General features: G+C 39.5%; 2 pseudogenes; one reads left to right on the forward strand and one right to left on the reverse strand.

Moving 5' to 3' along the window:
* Window positions 1–775: 775 nt before the first annotated feature.
* On the reverse strand, window positions 776–2,661 carry LOC136277168 (uncharacterized; annotated as a pseudogene).
* Window positions 2,662–4,108: 1,447 nt separating this feature from the next.
* LOC136277169 (uncharacterized) lies at window positions 4,109–5,373 on the forward strand (annotated as a pseudogene).
* Window positions 5,374–14,513: the final 9,140 nt, after the last annotated feature.

Below are 14,513 nucleotides of genomic sequence, written 5' to 3' on the forward strand. Positions count from 1 at the left end.
GCAATGGAAGGTTCGAAGTTGGATTGATTTGAAATTATTCTCGGTAATCGAGAGCATTTCATAATAAACCATGTCAGGCGAAAATTTAAAGAGACCGAAAATTAGGCTTTTTTAATTGCAAATATCTTCAATGGGCAACGTTACATGTCGATCAACATGTAATCACAGTAAAATCCAATCACAGTGCTATGTTTCTGACGAAAAAAATTTTTGGCCTCTGTGAGATATTCGTGATCACATTCCTCCGAAGTGCGTGACAGGCAAAGTTGATTTAAGTACTTTGTGACCACAAGCTGCTGGTTAATGAGCCGAATCAAATTGTGTAATGGTATATGTGACGCCAAATGTTTTGTTTTTCGGCTTTAAAAATATTAAAAGATGTTTAGTTGCATGGCTGAGGCGTTTAATTAATTATACTAATTCGTAGATATAATAATAATAATAATAATAGTCAGTTATTTACTCATTTACAAACGATATTTACAAAAATACATTCTGTTAAAAAGACGGACTCAAATAAAAGCAACAATTTTACATCATTAAATATGTGTTTCTTACTTTCTTACAGTTTAAGTAACAGAATTCACGCTAATCCGCCAGGGTCTGACTTTTCTATCGATGTACAACACGAGGTAGAAGATTTAACTAGTGTTATCTAAACAGTTGAACTATTTTTCCTGTTAAAAAAAGACATGTTCCCGGCCTTTAAAATTCAAAAATTTCTGTTGAAAAAAAAAAACCTAAATATATATATATATATATATATCTGTTGAGTCTAGGGAAGTCCTGCTTGACCCTTCTCTATTTCTAGATCTCTGTCCTTAACATCTAAGTTTCTCCTTCTCGGGGCTCTCGATCCCCTTACGCATAGGAGCGCACTCCGCAAAATTGCAAAAGACACTTTCGCTTTGACCCATGAAATTGTTGTGGCGTAGCTCTCTTGCTTTTTTGCGGATAATAGCTCGGCTAATCTTGAGTGGTATCTCAGGCATTCGTCAGCCATACCTCCTGTCATTGTAAATACCAATGGGGTGAATGTGCCTTGCTCTATTTCTGTGACGCGAGAGTCGTATTTTCGCTTCTTTTCATTTTCATGAATCCTGTAGATTTGCTTGGGGCTAAGATCTTTATACGAGTCCGCATTGGGATGACACACCCTTATATCAAAAAAAGCGGCCCTCTGTCGCTCCCAGAAACCCCTACAGTGGACATCAAGGCGTGCATCAGGGGCTTGGTTAGCGCCTCTGTTAAGCTCTTTGCCTGTGATAGGTTGCAATGCCGGTTCAACTTGCACATCATAACAGACCATGTCGAGCAGCTCGGCCTGTAGATCGCGAATTTCATTGTGGCGCTGAATAACTAGGCCTCCATGCTGGCAGATCATTGCATGATCTACTGTAGACATGCTACCACAAACGCACACTGACGGCTGATTGGGTATCGGCCAATCATATCGGAGCCTCACGGCATCACTAAATCCCATCATCCTTTTCTTTCCGGGTGGCGTATACCAGTCGTTGTACCTCGGCTTCATCTGGGGTCTCATGGGATTGCGCCTCTATCTTACTTACAAGTGGAGCACTTACTCTAATAGAGGCTGAGTACTCCGCATCCACACTATCAGATGGATTTACAACCCATACGCACCGGCAATGCTACTAGATCGCGCTCTGCCTCAGAACAGTTACGTCCTATGAGCGATGGTATAAGTGCATCCAAGATTGCACGCTCTAAGGGCTGCAGTAAGGTCTCGATATCCAGCAATGTTCTCATAAAATACGTCCACCGATGTCTAAGCCCAAATGTGAATGCTGCATAACTAGCTCGTGGCTGAGATCTTGCAAACTCCGCCAACCTCGTCACTTCTCCCACCCGATCTTCTACCTTGCCACCCACATAATGCTCAAGATAGGACCGTGAACCCAGCGCAGCGCCCAGGTGTTTGTGCCCTTCGGTGGTGATGTTAATACCAGTCCCTGCGAACATTTCCTTTGTGCGACCCTCCTTTTCCGGCTTAACAACAAGCCAACAGATTCGTAGATATTGACACAATTTACTGACAGTTACTAGTAAATCTAATAACACCGATTCGTGTTTATATTCTGGAAGTCAACAGCTAAAAACAAAGTATGCGAGGTATATTTTGTACATTTTGTTACTTTCCATACTTGTTAAATTTATTATCAAACGTAGGATGTACTTAAACTAATCTCCTTCCAGAGAAAAAACAGCCGTCATGTAAATTTAGGTGTGTGGCGTGACACGTGCTTCCGTCACATGTACTTACATGAATTCAGAAACTAAATTCCCACAGCTCGAAAAAATAAGTCTATCTTGATAGTCAATCCACATTCTACTTTAAAAAAAACTTATTTTATTTTACCGTTGTAAAGTCTGATTGTGTAATGTAAACACCGTCGCCATGAAAAGTAAACAAAGATAACAAAAAAGCACGCAGTCTTTTCTTGCCAGTGAAGTCTCGCCGTTGTTTTTGCAAGTTACTTGGTCGATTTTTTGGAGTGGCAACTTGATGCTATGGCTGCCCAATTGTCTTGTTCGTTCTCTTTGCATTCCAATAGCACTTGTGATTTTTCAGGGAGATTTCTAGGGAAGAATGAATTCTTTACTTTGTCATCCTGTACGAGGGATACCAAATCTCATTTGTGACAACTGAAGGTTGCACAAACATCTGTTAGGTCGGAAAAAGACCCCATTTTAGCTAGAGTGGGATTCTTTGATGAGATGGGTGATGATGTAACAGTGTGTCCGAAGCATCGCACTGCGCTAGGAACCTGGTGGAGATGTTACCATCCTCTGCATGGCAATAAGTGACGAAAACCAGAAAGAGGAGCAAGCCTACCGACGTGTAAAGAGATTATAGAGAAATGGAGAGTTCTTGTTCCCGTCGATGCAGGTATGGTTTCGTTTTCATTTTTTGCTGTTTGGAATCATGTCTCTTGTAGAACCAGATAGACACTAGTGGTATTCCTGGTTCTTCTGCCTGAGAATTAATCCTTAATAAATGAAATTACTTAATCTGGATAGGGAATTAACAGAATTTGTAAGTAGTTCATTTCCCAGGTCAATGTGACGATAACTGCTCACTTCTTGTGACAGAAAAGCTTCAAAAGGAAACTGAAACAAAATTTTTTGACCATTTACTTTGCACACAAGGTAAAAGGTAGTCGATACCTTTCGAGTTTCAAGTTCTGCATTGGCTATACGAACTTGCTTTTTTGGTCTTAAGGGAGCTACGTTACGATATTTTGAGTCATTTTTACAGTCGTAAAGAGTTGCCTTTAGATAGAATGAAACCTTGAAATGATCGTTTATAGGGCAGAAAAACACTAAAGATGCAAGCACGGAACAAGGATCGCTATTCTTTAAGAATGGTGAATATAAAAAAGGATTGCAAATGACGAACTCGAAAAAAAAAAACTAGGCAAGTGTCTCATCCGGTGTTTGACGAGCAATTGATAATAAGAAAGGTAAAAAGATCGCAGTTAACGACAATGATTCTGTAAGAGGGGTTTCTTTTTGTTGCAAATCTACTATTTGCAATCGATATTAAAAGACATATAATGCCGACTAATTTATGTAGTTGGATCCCTTCTCCTTTTCCCTTTTAAAATATATTTTAATGTTTCTGCTACGAACTATTACAGGTATTTGCAAATTATGCCGCAGTGAACATGGTGCTGCTCTCGTCGTTGAACCTCCATCACCAGAGCTTCAGCCCTCTCCTGCTCCTATTGCAGTCAGCGAGCCTGGACCTAGTCTGTCATTACTCCGAGAACAGTGTAGTGAGGTTAATTTTCCTCTTTGCATTTTTGCTCGCTTTCTTAAAGAAAGGGAAAACGAACGCACCTGCAGTATATTATTTTTTTTGGGTAATGTACATTTTTTTAAATTCTATAGGAAATACCAAAACCACAACTCCCAGCGGGGGCAGATGATGTAAGTTCTTAGGCACCTTCACACGCCGCACAAGAGGTCGGTCCAGGGTAACATGAACTCTGCAACTTCCAGTGGAGTCAGATGATGCAAGTTCAGAGGCTTTTTCGTCCGCTTCACAGGAATCAGTACCTGAGGTTGAAACGTCGCTAGAATGGCAGCCAACTCCTCAGTACAGCATAGGCTTCACTTTCTGAATAACTTCCTCCGGAACTCTGCGGACGGAAGAGTAAGTCCCATTCGATCTCAGCTTTGTACAGATGTTTTGAATTTGTCCTCTTCCTCAAGTCGCTACTACAAACGTAAAGCAGTGCAAGCAGTAGAGACAGTACTGGAGGCAATTGCGCCACAGCAGTCCACTTGTCTTTTCAATAGGGTTGCTGAGAGGTACAGCAGTGGAAGGGATGGAAACAGGTCAGATAATCAACTTGTTGGAAGACTCATAAAGCTCTATGAAGAGGCAAATTCAGGGTATACCAGACAGAAGATACTCTCTATTTTTGTTTGTGACCACTCGAAGTCTGAATTATTGACCTTAATTCCGGGTCTTACAAAATAGAGCATTGACGAAGCAAGAAAACACGCTTTCCTTAACGAGCCTGGTCAACAAATAGAACCACCACAGATCAAGCGAAGTAGACTGCACTCAGCAAAGGTTGACCACTTTCTTGATTTTGTTTCCATTTCGTTTTTTTTGCAAGATGTCGCGCACGGTACTAAAAAGTTGAAACTTTCCAATGGTGACACACTGGAAATTCCTAGTGTGGTGAGAACTGTGATAGCCTCGAGACTTATCCAACTGTATACATTGTACTGTTCCGAGACTGGATTTCAACCTTTAGGTCGATTGACGCTGTTTGACATACTGAAGGTAAGCAGTTTCGAAAATAGAAGAAAGTCTCTCAATGCGTAATTAAGGCAATTCCATTGATGATCCTTATCAATTACTAAACAAACCGACTTTGCTCTGCCTACATTTTAATATTGTCTCTACACCGTTAAGTTACCTTAAACTTAGTCCTCAACTCTGGAGTAACATCACTACTAGTAATCACTACTAGTAAGGAGATCAATGTACAGAACGCTGCCTATGATTGATGTAAAGATATAAAAAAAACAGATATTGCATCGAACATGTTATTATTCTCACAGTTATGTCTCATTGCGTACATGTAGTCACTAGGTAGGTGTCTCCTACCAAGGGCACCTCGTGCGAGATAGTTTTAGACACAAGTAAAGTTCATCATCCTACTTGTGTGATGCACCTTCAAAAATAAGATAGATAGACTAACAGGTATGACATGCGTCAAACGTTGCAGTTGACTTTTTTTTCAAAAGGTATGCGCGGCTTCTAAAAAGAAATCACTCACAGGGCTGGTCAGCATTCAAACAGATGGTGTGTGTGCCTTTGCTACATAAGTAGAAACAGCAGAAAGGTTATGCTCACTCGGTAAGTAAAATCGTTAAAGTTAGCAAATGGTAAAGAAAGAGCAACTTACTAGACCGTAAATTTGTTAGTGAATTTCCTGGTAATAAAAGGCTTGAAAAATAATTTATTCCCTTGTTATGCGCGTAGATAAAAGTTTTTATATCAGTTGTATAGCATCTAGAACTGCATGTATCAATTGTCAGGTTTATTTGATATATATATATATATATATACATACATACTTTTTTAAGTCTACAAGAAGAAGGAACAAAAGATATGAAACGCCGTTTGAAAAGTGCGAGACAGTATTTAAAGACCGATTACAAAATCCACTTAGCAAGGGAGAGTCCTTGTCCTGACTACTGCCGAAAATTTGCCATGAGTAGTTCTGAACCAGAATTCCACAGAAGCTGTGCGCATCAGCACACGGTCAACTGTGATCGATGCGAGGATCTTCAGAATGTGATGGCAGACCTTCAGTTGGCATTTGACTCACAAGAAGTCAAATTCAGGTGGTTATATGTGTTTACAGTTGATACCATCTGGTTTCCTCACAACCTTCGTTTTGTTCTCGAATGACATGGAAAGAGTATGCAACTGAGGTCCACAATATGTAACTAGCAATAAAAGATGACGTGAAAAATAACTGTCAATATCAGTGTCATATTGCAAAGGCTGGAACGCTTTTTTTTTCATCTTCTTAAACTTTTATGAAATGCTTGAGAACTGAACCCTCTTTAAGGTTGTATTTACCAACTTACTTTCAACTAGAACCATGAAAAGAATTTACCAAACAATATGCAAGTTTTCAAGTCTCAAAAGAAAGCATATTATCTAAGTTATATTGTTATACGTCTTTTAGCAGTAAAGACCAGCTGGAAGAGTTACAGTACGATATGGATAACGCAATTCCTGATATTGATGGATGGAAAGCGCATATCCTCAGGGAAGTTCACCAGGACACTGCAAAAAGTGTGGTTATCGAAAACCTGGCCAATAACCAAGTACTCATCATTATGGACTGGGCTATGAAATTTCTCCCAATCGGTTACCAGGAAACACAACAAGGTTGGTTTGGGAAGAAGGGAAAGTCATGGCATGTTTCTGTTGCTGTCCAAAAGGGGGATGACGGAGAAATTGAGGTAGAGTTTCAGTTGTGTCTGGGTGTAATGTAACTAAGGTCAACGTCTAGAAAAAAGAAAACCTACAACTGATTTATGATTAGTGTTAATCACGCCAGCGTTACAGGAGTGATGAACTAATCTAGTAGTCATCAGACTAACTTAGATCAAGGCAATAAAGTGAAAGCGATGCCGCAACCAAGATATCTGTAAACGTTATATCTGTGAAGAAGACATTGGCCAGAAAAAGCTGATTTACACATTTTACGTGATTTCTGGAATTAAAAATGTTGTTAAACCGGAAATGCAAGTACATGCTTTAAACAAATTCCCTATTGCGTAGGTGTTTCATAATATAGAGCTTCACCTCAACATTGGCTGTAAGCCTAATGGTGACGATACTAATTAGGTAATACAATCCCGTTTTTTCTCTAGACAGGAAGCTATATCCACCTTTTCGCTAAATGCACGCGAAACTAGTTTGCAGTGGCATTAATCCTGGAAAGTACGCCAGTTCCAACCTCAGTGAAGCTTTTTTGCGATCCGATAACGCAGGGTGCTACCGCTGTGCGTATCTTATTCTGTCATTGCCAAGTCTCAGTGAGCGTGTCGGAATCAGAATCTTCCATTATGACCTCGGCGATCCCCAAGCTGGCAAAGATAATTGTGACCACCGTATAGGCACTCTTAAAAGTCACATGCGGCGATTTATAAACGAGGGAAATGACATAAACACCGCCAATGACATGAAGGTTGAAATGTAATCGTATGGTGAGGTAAAGAGCTGTTACGCTACTGTGGCAGAAATCCAAGATTCTTTTCAAAGTATGATGAAACATAGCATGACTGGAATTCAAGCACTGAACAATTTCTTGTTCGAGTCAGCTGGATTGAGAGCTTGGAAGGCATACAATGTGGGCACCAGCAGGTCTTTTTCGCTGGCACAGCTTCAGAAGTATGGTACTCCACAAGGTCCCACAGGTATCAAAGAATTTCAGCAATTTAGCGAACCGTTACAAGATGTCGGCAAGTTTCGTGCAGGAGCAACGCAGGCCAAAGTTGTCGGACCATCAGTGCCAACGGAGGTGCAACTAATTCAGTCAGATGAAGCAGAGTCAGCAACGCCATCGGTCGCCTCCTATTCCTGCCCTGAACAACGATGTGTCAAAGTCTACAAGGAATTTAAAGGTCTGGAGAAACATCTTGATGTTGGACGCCACCTAATCAAGTTAGAAAGAGAATCGGACTATGACAGCATTATAGCAAAGTGGGCAGAGACCTGTAAAACTGTTACAGGAGACTATGTACAAGGTGAAGTTGGTGGTGCACCATCAGTGACAGAATCCCCATCAGTATCAGCTGACAATCCATCACTGGAGGAGGGTTGGGCAATGAAGAAATCAAAGAAGTCAATCCAAGTTTCCGAACGCGTTCGCTCTTATTTGCTGGAAACATTCTTCCAAGTAGAAGAAACCAGTGTTAACGCAAATCTCGCTGATATTGCATGTAAAATGAGGAGTCAAAGATCGTCAAATGGAGATAACTTGTTTTAAAAGAAGAATGGCTTTCAACACATCAAGTTGCAAGATATTTTAGCAGGCTGTCAGCCCTTAACAAGAGTGGTGTCTTAAAGCGAAATGTAAGTGCTTCCCAAGAGGAAGAAGAGGAGGTTGATTATATCAGCGAAGTAGAAGCAATGGAAACAAGGTTCCAAATAAGAAGGGAACTAGAACTTTAATTTAAAACGTGTATTTTATGTATATATCTTTAGTTATGAATAACCTGCAAAAGGCACTCATGAATACCGTGAGGTAAAAAGTACAATCTGTAATATCTGGCGAGGAGCCTGGCAAAACAGTGAAAAGCAAAATCCTCTACATTTGAGTACCACAACGCTACTAGCAACCCCTTACCACATAACATATATAGCAATGCGAATTCAATTGTAACTGCAATGAAACGTGGAAATAAGCTCATGTCCATTAAATACAAATGAGAGGCCGGCTCCAGTTCTAACGTGAATAATTGTGAGCAAGACTACTACTATGGGATACTCCACAAACACAGCCTCTCCAACTCCTCAAAAATCTACCCACAAATCCTCACTTGCAAAGTTTTCCTCAACATATAAAAGATCTTCGTAGAAATCTGGTCAGCAAACACTTCAGCCTTCCAATGAGTTTCCTCTCAACTTCCAAACACTTTAGAATACAATTATATTTTATGCATGTTTAGTTCAACAATAAAGAGTGAATGTCTCTAAAAATCAAAGAAAAATAAAAAAAATCGCGGACATGGTCAAAAATCGTTTTGTCTCATTTTTTGTTTACAGGTAGCTATAGGTACTACTTAAAGTGAAGTGAGGTTAGTTTGTGTAAATATTCATTTTTACGGGAATAAACCGTTACTAATTGCATGATCGAAAATGAGTGCGTGCGAGCTCTAAATTATGCAGTTTTCAGGCCGTCCTTGCATGAACTTAAATGCAACAGCAGGACTTCTTTAGCTGTAAACATATACATGTGGCCTTCCATTACCAAGGTTTAGTGATATTTTTTGTATCGTGTCCTTCCTGACGAAACCACAGGTTAATTACCAGTGTACGTGTTTGCCATTTTTAATTCATGCCAAACCCGGCCTAATGTAGTGTGGCAAAAATGCATGTGGTAGTTTCTCAAAATCTCCAGCAATACTATCACGAGGGCTTATAAGGTGAGTCTTCAAAATTCATCGTTTAATTTTTCTGGTATCTTCTGCTGTTTTGATACACCAACTAACCAAACTTCGCTAAAATTGTAAATGGCGCCATATTCAAATGAACAAAATCAACATTGCAATGACACACGCAAAGCATTGTTTGAGTCGCAGCCGCACTTACCTTTTTATGTTTGCTTTGACATCAATAGTTCCTTACCTTAGAGATCTTTTATAGGCCCTTGTTGTTCCGCTTGGAAGATATTTTCGAAATACTGTTCTTTGGTGTAAAGGGGGCCGACCGGCTTACTCATTGAAGCCACTGAGCCGGGATGAGTAAAATAAAGTTAAGTGTTGCTGTCATTTCCTACTTCATGTCGCAAACCAGTTACGTTTAGTCTATTTCGATCTTAATTTTGGCTTTTTTGACGTCCCACACTAAAAGGGTCCCATACAAACGGCAGGTAACGCTAGGGCTTTGCCGGATTTTAATTAATTTTTCATAGGTTCCTGTCACTCTGCGTGACATATGATAATCCGTCACGTAACGAGATCAATGAACAATTCATTCTGCCTCACATATAAAATCTAAACAAATATATTGCCATCGTGAACGAAAACGATACAACAAAGAAATAGACTTTACAAAATTTCGCAAATATAAACCGTACAGTGAAAACCTTATGAAACGAAAATAACGATACAATTTTTCCACGGAAAAACAGTGTGATCAGTTAACGAAAGTAAACAAAAAACAAAAGCGTAATAATCGTCGGTGAAAGGAATAAAGTCACTGGTTGCTTTAACTCCAGCAGAAAAGGAATGTCTTGTTCTTTACTTGATATTGTTGGTGGCGTTTGTGGTGCAGAGGAACGCGCAAGGCATCATTCCACTCAGACGGTATCTCTGTCATCATACAGCAAGGATATCAGAAGCCACAAGCGTTTTTTACAATTTTCAGGTGGGTGTTGAGACAGAGATTGAACTTATCTTAGCAAGAAGTGGGATTTTCGAGAAGCCCGTCAATTTTTCGGAAATGACTGTTTGCCCTTTACATCGATCAAGCCTCAGAATCGGATGGAGAAGAGCTAGTAGATTATGTTCTGTCCCACAGGATGTTTCCGGTCACAAAAAGGAATCTAAAGAAGTACCCGCAGCAGAAAGAGGAATTACTTTGCAGCACTCAAAACAAATTTTGAACTTACGAAAAACCTCGTACCCGTCGGATCAGGTAAACGACTACAATGAGTCATGATCTTGTAAGAACTGACGTCCCTCTAGTTTATTCTCATTGTATGTAAGGATAAACATCCGTATAGCTTCTCATTTCACGCAGGGTAGTTGGCGGGAATCACAGACTTCATATCCTAACTTCAAAACCACTTCACTGTAGTGTAAAACAGTCGCCAAGTTTGACAGCAAATTTATTTTCATGTCTTTTAAGGATTTTTGCAAATATTTTTACGTCGGAAAACACTGGCGTTCACTCAACATTTTCGTCTCTTTCAAAACTTGTTCAAAGCCAGTGATGGGCTCCTGTCAAAATTAATTAATGGCGTGGGGAACGCTCTAATTGAAATATCCACAGATATTAGAATTCCTTTTAAAAATACCGGCAAAAAAGGAAAGGAATGTGAAATACTGACTCGTGAGAAGGTTAACTACAGGATGCGTCATCAGTTTGGGATTTGTGGGGGTTTTGCCTAGTTTTGTTCTTTTGCCACATGCAGAGCTATTTGTTCAAGGAAGATGTGCAAGGTTAAAAAGTATAAATTAATTCTTTCTCTCAAAATATTAAAGGAATTTGTGTGCGATGTCGACAGTCCCTAGCAAAAATAAAAAATCAGTTACAGTCGCAGAGCTTGGGGGCCACAGGAGGTGTGGAAAACATCACAGAAGGTCTAAGTGGTCTAACCTTGGTGAGTTTCTTCAAAGTGTTATGAAGAATTTCCATCCAATATAATTAATAAAAGTGGAAAACCTTAACGCATTCTCTGAATTCTCCCTTCTCCGCCCTTTTCATGCCTAGGGATTCAACCCAGGTGGGAGAAGGGCGTGTCCAGGCTAACTTGCATGCGCATGCTCAAACACCACCATTGCCACCCGTCAACAACTTGGCAAAACCATATATGGCACAAGAATTGGATAGGCGTGCCCTTCCCAGATAGCATATCACACTCCAGGATATATCCAAATAATAAAGGTTTTAAATTATTATCTGGCTTCTCCACATTTTTTTTCGAAATGCTACAAATGGAAAATAATACTGAGAAGTAATTGGATAAAGATATCAGGATAGGTTATTAGTCAGTTATATTATAAGGTGAAAATAATTATCGACTATAAACTTCTGCCTTGCATGCGACACCCCGCGCGTGTATACGGTTGATCTCATTTTGAAGCCATCCAAAGCAAGTTGCTGCACAATCAAAGAGTGACGGCTTGCCTCCTCTTCCAATGGGTTGGGCCCTGAAGAAAATTAAGAAAAAGGTGCGTTTTACAAAGAAACAGACGGAATTCTTAACTGACCAATTTCAAAAAGGGGAGTATAGTGGACCGGAAAGCGATCCACAGGAAGTTTCGAAAACCATGAGCCTAGCAAGAGACCAAGCGGGGGAATGCCGATTTCAACTTGATGAAGTCCTTACGTCACAGCAGATTAGTGGCTTCTTCAGCCGTCTTTCAAGAAAGAAGCGATTAGAAGCTACAGCCACCGATAACAAAGCAAAAGCTAGTGAAGTCTCAGAAGTGGATATGGAGAGCGTCGACCAGAAGCATCTATCTGCAGTGTGTGCAAATGTGATGAGAGATGTGGCTATTCAGCATCCGATTGTATCTTTCAATCTTAACATCTGCGAACTTGTGCAAAAACGTACAATCACAACTTTAAGAGTGGATAGGCTAAGAGACATGTGCATCAACCTCGGGCTGGATATTTCTGACATTTCACCTCAAAAGAGGAAAAAGCCATTCATCGCACGACTCACACAATTAGTCCAAGAGTGTACCTGCTCTTCCAAGTAACTGAGCACTGAACGTTTTACGAGTAACTGATCCGCTGATCATAAAAGCGGTGCATATATTATTTACAAGAAGGCGTTGCATGACAGCAGAGTCCTACATATCGGATTTCAGTCACTCAAGCCCACCACTGCTTGTGAAACCTTCTTACCTTTGTGTTGGACGATTTTCAGTAAATTCGAAACTGGCGAGTGTAGAAGGCGCAGAAGGAAGAAGATGCTCGAATCCATGTTCACCAGATGAGAAGTAAACGTAAACGAACGGCTTTGAGCCACATTTAACCTGTTGAGTGAAATTCAACTGTTTAACCTGTTGTGTGATGAATTATGCAGAATTATGGCATGATTCTCAGGGTAGCAAAGTCTAAAATTGTTTCTCCTGTCTCCGTAGATAAGTGTAGTTATAGACATTTTAATATGTTTCTAGTCATTTAGTGAGAAGACATAACTGACCAAAACAGTTATTTGTGTCCAACGCGTTTAATTTTGTTATTATGCATCTCATTATGGCGTCATAGTAATTTAACCGAAATTCGGCTGGTGGTCATCTTTTGATAGTCAAAGTTCCCAAAGAAATAAAACCCAAATCGTAAAGAACTATCTTTCAAGGCTTCTTGGTAGTGTTATTGTAAACTTTGAGACACTACCACATGTATTTTTGCCAAGCTATTCTAGGCCACCTTTGCCTTAATTTCAAAAGGCCGAAAATGTCGTCTCTTAATAGGGACGTAGCTCCGTCAAGAATAACATGAGACAAAAACTGTCACTTTGCCTTGATAATTCAAGTCCAACTCAATATTTCTATAACTAGAAAAGTTCTTCCGTTACATTTTTGTTAGCATGACAAGTGCTCGAAAAGTGCATAATTTCAGGATCGCGCTTGGTGAAATTTGAGCTATTTAACCTCGGAAATGTTAAAGCAAATTATTCCTGCTAAAGTGCATATTTCAAAAATCTAACCCCATTTCCTTTTGTTTACTAGATAAGACTACCCACAGGCAAAAAATTAACCAAATCGATTTTTGACTGTGTCCGCGACTTTTTCGATAATCTGTGATTTTTATTCACATTTACTCTTAAAACACCAGCCAATTTCAAACTTAAAATAACGATTAATAATTTTTGGTACAGGAATTAGTTTAGGTGTTCTATATGAACACCTTCCCTATGACTTTTTTGCCAGTGTACTTGAATTATGTTGATAAGTAAGCATACATTTGAGTACTTTTGATCAATCATTCAGTAGTAACTTCTTTTAAGTTTTAGAAAACGTTTGGGGAAAAAAAGACAAGACAAGCACATAAATTTAGCTAGTTTATCCTCACCAGTTTTTACCTAACCTCTCACATACTTGTCCAAGAAACTAAGATATATGTGACTGCAGCAGCATGCAGTAAGTTCAGCCAGTGGTAATGAATACAAGTGTTTAGCGACCACGCCTGTTTTTCTTTGCTTGGTCGCCATTTTTTTTTTACTTTCCCTTTCACGTGTATTAGCTGAATCATATCCAGTTATTTTGTAATCATGATCCATCGCATCTATAACTATAACTTCTTCCAATCTGAAAGCACCTCTCTTGTGAGATGAAGGTCCTTTTCCACTCCCTCAATAGACACTAATTCACTGTGTAGAATGCTTAAAGTAAGATATTTTGACTAAAGCTGTTCTCTTTTTCTTCCTTTAGTTTGCCTATATTTGCTTGCCACAACTCTTGCTTCTCTTTCTAACCAGCCTTGGATAGACTAGCCTGTCTCTCAACTAACTCTAAACCATGATCTGGAAACTATGGCATTGAGAAAGTCAGTATAATCACATCCATCCTGAACATTTTCATACTTTATCTTTAGTAATAAGTATGGTATATTTACTGTCTGTTTTATGTATGACAAAGGTGGATCTGGGAAAAAGATTTTCCATTCATAGCTTCTCTGCATGTACCTTAAAATTACATCTGACATTTTTGTTATATATTTTGGGTTTCTTATATCTTACGTGAAGGAAATCTGCATTTCTGAAATCAAATCTGCAAGTGTGTAAGTCTAGGCTTTCTATAACAAGTCCCAGTTCCTCGATGCATAAGAACGTGCGTGTCTAATGGATGGTTTATTCAAACCTCCAATTTTTTCAATGGGTATACATTCTGTGCCCACATACATGGACTATCTCTACAGCTGAATAGGCCAGGTTACAAAGATTGTTTTGGGAGAAAGAAAATAGAAGCCCGTCGTAAAGAAATTTTGCGCAAGACCACGGTGGTTTCTCGAACTCCACACACTCTCATATCGGTCGATTAGC

This window comes from Pocillopora verrucosa, chromosome 12, assembly GCF_036669915.1.
Source record: "Pocillopora verrucosa isolate sample1 chromosome 12, ASM3666991v2, whole genome shotgun sequence".
Lineage (NCBI taxonomy): Eukaryota > Metazoa > Cnidaria > Anthozoa > Scleractinia > Pocilloporidae > Pocillopora > Pocillopora verrucosa.